The sequence below is a fragment of the Mus musculus genome, chromosome 12 (genome assembly GCF_000001635.26).
Source record: "Mus musculus strain C57BL/6J chromosome 12, GRCm38.p6 C57BL/6J".
Taxonomy (NCBI): Eukaryota; Metazoa; Chordata; class Mammalia; order Rodentia; family Muridae; genus Mus; species Mus musculus.
Window position 1 is genome coordinate 40,870,772 of NC_000078.6, and position 5,540 is coordinate 40,876,311.

At 43.9% G+C, this 5,540-nt stretch overlaps 1 pseudogene; it reads left to right on the forward strand.

Moving 5' to 3' along the window:
* Window positions 1–334: 334 nt before the first annotated feature.
* Window positions 335–5,097, forward strand: Gm19441 (annotated as a pseudogene).
* The last annotated feature ends 443 nt before the right edge of the window (window positions 5,098–5,540 follow it).

Below are 5,540 nucleotides of genomic sequence, written 5' to 3' on the forward strand. Positions count from 1 at the left end.
CCCAGAAACTAGACCAACCTACAAAGGTAAGGCAGGTTAATAGAGGAGACCAAAGTAATTGTAGAGCAAGACGGAAACCAGGTGTCCCAAGGGACTCTAGCAATAGGTGCCTGCAATCGCTGGCTCACTCAACTATAGCTACAATTTATATTTTTCAGGGTCTGCAGAATTCTTTAAAATATTATCTTTTACAAATATAATTTTCAGCTTAAAAAAAACAAAACCAAAAACAAAACAAAACAAAACAACCAAGGGCTGGTGTGGAGCAGTGAGCTGTGCACAGACACCTGGTCCCTGGTTGAACACAGGCCTTGAACTGTGGTAACCCTAAGGAATGGCAGATGTTTGGCCATGTCTCCTGGGCCCCTGTCACAACTGCAGCCTTCCAAGGTCTCCTCCCTGCCCTGTGCGCCGCACCCCCCCCCCCCAAGTGTATGACCATCAGTCATGGAGGCAATGGCCCAAGCTCCTGATATTCTGTCTGGATTCCACCCCCACAGTTACCTGGAAACAGCCAGATAGGCCAGGCCCACTATAAAAGGGTCTGTTTGCCTCCTCCCCCTTCTCTCCCCTCTCTTACCCTCTTGCTCTTACTCTCACCTCTTGCCCTCCCTTCTCCCCTCATCTGGCCTCTACATCTCTACTCTCTCCCTCTCTGCCTTTCTACAATAAACTCCTTAAAACCATGGACTGCCTCTTCTTCTCATCCACCCACCATGCTGAAGCAATGGAGCAGGTCTTCCCTTAGTGAGCCTTGTGTCTAACCTCCTGCCCCTGTGTCTAACCTCCTGCCCGGAGACCTCTCTGCATTTCCAGCCACAGCTTCCTCCAACCCAAACAAAGGACTCTTGTCATCGCAGGAATCTGCTAGAGCTCCTTCCCTGTTCTTTTCCATTCAGCCCTGGGCCAGAGTCCACCTGCCAGCCCCACACTCAGTTCTCAGCTCTTCTGTGGCATACAGTAGGCCAGACTCGGGACCCTACTTTTTATCCCACAGGCCGGAGAGATGGCTCAGCGGATAAGAGCACTAACTGCTCTACCAAAAGTCCTGAGTGCAAATCCCAGCAACCACACAGTGGCTCACAACCATCTGTAATGAGATAGGATGCCCTCTTCTGGTGTGTCTGAAAATAGCTGCAGTGTATTTATAATAAATAAATAAATAAATTAATTAATTAATTTTAAAAATAAGTAAATAATAACTTAAAAAAAACAAAACTATTGAGATTTAGAAAGGAGAGAGACAATAATTCAACTAACATTAATGCCATGTCTCTGAGCTGTGTGCTCCATGCACCACTGTATTTAGCCCTTTTTCAATGCTTTGAATTAAATATTTGTTTGACAGCATTAAGGGTCTTTGCCAAATCCATTTACTGCTCCATTCCTCCAAGGTCTATCTACATAAACCCTACTTCACATTTCAACCATTAGCCCCTGACCAAGCAGAGTGGGCATGGACTGCTGATCTAATCTCAGCCTATCAAGACTTTTCACCCATGAGCCTGGCACTACAAGTGAAGTTTTGTTTGTTTTAAAGAAAGAGGCAGCTGAGAAAAGAATGAGCCCACAGGCTCCTTAAGAATGTACGAAGAGCTGGTTGTGCTTGTGCACAGCCGTAGAGTGTGCTGAAGAAGCAAAGGCAAAAAGATCATTCGTTGGAGGCCAGCCCGAACTACACATTTTTTACTTTGTTTTGTTTTGTTTTGTTTTGTTTTGGAGACAGGGTTTCTCTGTGTAGCCCTGGCTGTCCTGGAACTCACTCTGTTAACCAGGCTGGCCTCAAACTCAGAAATTTGCCTGCCTTTGCTTCCCAAGTGCTGGGATTAAAGGTGTGCACCACCATGGCCCGGCTTTACTTTCTTTTATATATATTATACTTTAATCTTTTTTTTTTTTTTTACAGTCCAGTTGTTATCCTCCTCCCAGTCTGTCCTCTGACTGATCTCCATCTCATACCTACTCCCCCATCTCCAAGAGGATGTTCCCACCACCACCCCAGCCCCCACCCTACCAGATCTCCCCGCTCCCTGGGGTCTCAAGTCTCTTAAGGATTGGGTGCATTTTTTTCTCACTGAGACCAGATCAGGCTCTGCTGTATACGCGTTTGGGGCCTCATATCAGCTGGCATATGCTGCCTGGTTGGTGGCTCAGTGTCTAAGAGATCTCAGGGATCCAGGCTAGTTGAGACTGCTGGTCCCTAATTTAACCACAAGTGGTTCCTGGCTTCTGTCCATTGGTTGGGTGTAAGTATCTGCATCTGTCTCTTTAAGCTGCTTGTTGGGCCTCTCAGAGAGCAGCCATGCTATGATCCTGTCTATAAGCACACCATAACATCAGTAATAGTGTCAGGCCTTGGAGCCTTCCCTTGAGCTGGAATCCAATTAGGGCCTGTTACTGGACCTCCTTTCCCCAGCGTAAGCTGGAGAGATGGCTCAGTATATTTCTGAAAGAAAGATGAAATTTCAAGACCTGTAAGTCATATAAAGTACTCAGAAATTGCTGGTTATGAGCCTAGAGGCTGCTTGGGGCTGAGAACAAAGAAAAACAAACCCGGGCATGTCCCGTCGTTAAAGCATTCCTGGGAACAGCTTGACCATAAAGACAAAGAGGAATGTGAGGACATAACAGGGCTATCTGAGCTAAGTCAACAACCATCTGGCCCGGCACCTCCCTCTGCCCATTGCCCTTTGACACAGTTTAAACCAGATACTCTGCTAGCATTGATAAACATCCAACTCACAGAACCCTGACACCCTGACCTACACGTATTCTTTTGCTGACATGTAATTTTTCTGCTGATGTTTGAATAAGCCAATAGTGTGTCGTTATGCTGAATTCCCCACCCCTAAGCCCTCTACCCCATAAAAACCCCTAGCTTTCGAGCCTTGGGGTCGAATCCACTGTCTCCTGTGTGAGATACGTTTCAACCCGGAGCTCCGCCATTAAACTGCCTCGTGTGTTTGCAGCAAGAAGGATTCTCATGTTTCTTTGGGTGTGCTCTCTCTCCCAAGACTAGAGTGGGGGTCCCCGAAAGGGGGTCTTACAGCTCTTGCAGAGGACTCCTGGTTGATCTGAAAACAATCTGTCCAGTTCCAGGGGATGCAATATGCTATATTGACCTCCACAGGCCCCAGGTAGGCAAGGTATGTGGTACACTGACATATTTTGAGCAAAACACTCATGTATAAACTAAATCTAAAAGAAAAATTTAAAGGCTTTGGAGACAGTTCCTTTCATAAAGTGTTTATTGTACAAGCGTAAGCACCCAAGTTTAGAACCTCAACACCTAGATAAAAGGCTGGGCCCCATGGCACACCTACGATCCCAGTAGAGACAGAAGGATTTGCTGGCCCACTAGTCTAGCCAATCAGTAAGCTCTAGGTTTACCAAGAGACCCTAACTCAAGTAGTAATGTGGAATCAGGCAGTGATGGTGCACACCTTTAATCCTAGCCCTCAGTTGGACAGAGGCAGGTGGATAGCTGAGTTTAAGGCCAAAGAGAAACCCTGTCTCACCCCTAATAATAATAATAGTAATAACAATAATAGTAATAATAATAATTATGAAGTAGAGATGCCATATAGATAGTCAACAGGGAAAGGTGCTTATTGCCAAGGCTCAACCCAAATTCAGTAACTGGTATCTGTATGATAGAAGGAGAAAACTGACTCTAAGAGCCACTCTCACAGGCTCACTTTGACAAGTGTGCACAATTCCCCCAACCCAATCAATGAATAATTTAAAAAAAAAAAAAAAGGATGAAGAGCCATTTAGGAAGATACCTGAAGTTCTCCAGCATCCTCATGTTCCACGTATTCATACACATGAAGAACATAAAAAGATCATACAAAAATACAAAAAATTTTCAGAAACAAAGAGGTGAAAAGCAGTTGCAAGCAACTGATTGCTTTCCTAGCACTGACTGTGCTTACAGCCCTTAATTTTGTAAAATAGCTGGGTGAACGGTAAGATAAATTCCCTTGTTTTGTTTCTGTTACAGGTACGTGGTAGTTTGAATGTAATTGGCCCCCATGGACACTATTAGGAGGCGTGACCTTGGTGGAGTGGGTGTGGCATTCTTGCTACCTTAGCCCTCCCACTCTAGAGACAGCTCTTCACGTGTTTGAGAAGAGTCTCACCTGATGTACCTCAGACTAAACACTTCATTTAACATCCTACAGGCAAGGACTCACTACTGAAACAGGGTCCAGCTGCCATTCTCCGTCACAGTGTGCTCACCGGCATAACAGAGCATGCTAGAGAAAGAGTAGCACTTGCAGGGATCTGAAGTCGAGACTTTCTTACAATATCCTAGTCATTTTTTGTTTAAAGCTATTGTTTAAATTGCACCCATTTAGTGTGTGTGTATGCACAAGTGGGTACACATGCCTTAACATTCATGGAGAGATCAAAAGACAACTGTCAGGGATATGTCTCCTTCCACAACATGGGACCCAGAGAGTGATCTAACCTGGGCAGCAAGCGCCTTTACCTATGGAGTCATCTCACTGGCCTCTATTACCCTTTCTTCAAAAGCGGATTTTATTGACTCTTTGTTTTTATTATGCTAAAACAACATGAAATCTATCCTGTCAAAAACTTCAATATGTACAGTATAGCATTAACAATAAACACAATAGGCAGAAAGCAGCCGTGACTCAACAGAAGTAATTCCTTCTTGTGCCCCAGAACCCATGGGTGAAACTACTAAAGTTCCCCTGGGATCAAGTAGAATTTTATAAGAACATAATCGACCGAAAGGAAAAAAACCTACGGTGGCTGTGAAGGCCCTGATGCCTGGTATGTCAAGTTAATATAATATCTTCTGATGGTCATGAATTTATTGTACAGAGAACATGTTATAACATCAAGAACAATAACGGCCATGTTGAGTGGCCCAGGTCAGTTTGCAGAGAATGAAACCCCAATGAAGTCAATTTTAGAGCAATCCCTCCACACGTGCTATGGAAAGTGTGCATGTATTTTACCTACAAAGTCCGCCACCCTCACAGCTCCACTGAGATTCCTCAACTCCAAATCGCACCTGAAACTGCACTGGAATGGCTAATGGCCGCGAACTTTCTAAATTGTTAAGTAAAATAAATGACAATAAACATTTTTTTCAGTATTAAAAAAAAACAGTAAGCACAATGCTGTTCCACACATACCTAGAAATTAATCTCTCATGGCTGAAATTCTCTGCATCGCCCCTTTCCAGCTGCTCTGTTTTCTGTTTAGTAATTTTACTTCAGTTACCTCATATAAATGAGTCATGTGCTGTCATATGTATATATGGTGAAATATTGCTAAGCTATAGAAAGAAAGGAACTTCTGTCATACATTACAAAATAGGTGAAACTTGAAGAGATTATGGCTAACAAATAATCCAGCCACTGCAACGACAAATAACACAAATTCTGACTTTTTAAAATTATGAGCTATATCCTCCATGTACAAGTGTCTTTGTCAGGATTTCTATTCCTGCACAGAGCATCATGACCAGGAAGCAAGTTGGGGAGGAAAGAGTTACTCACCTT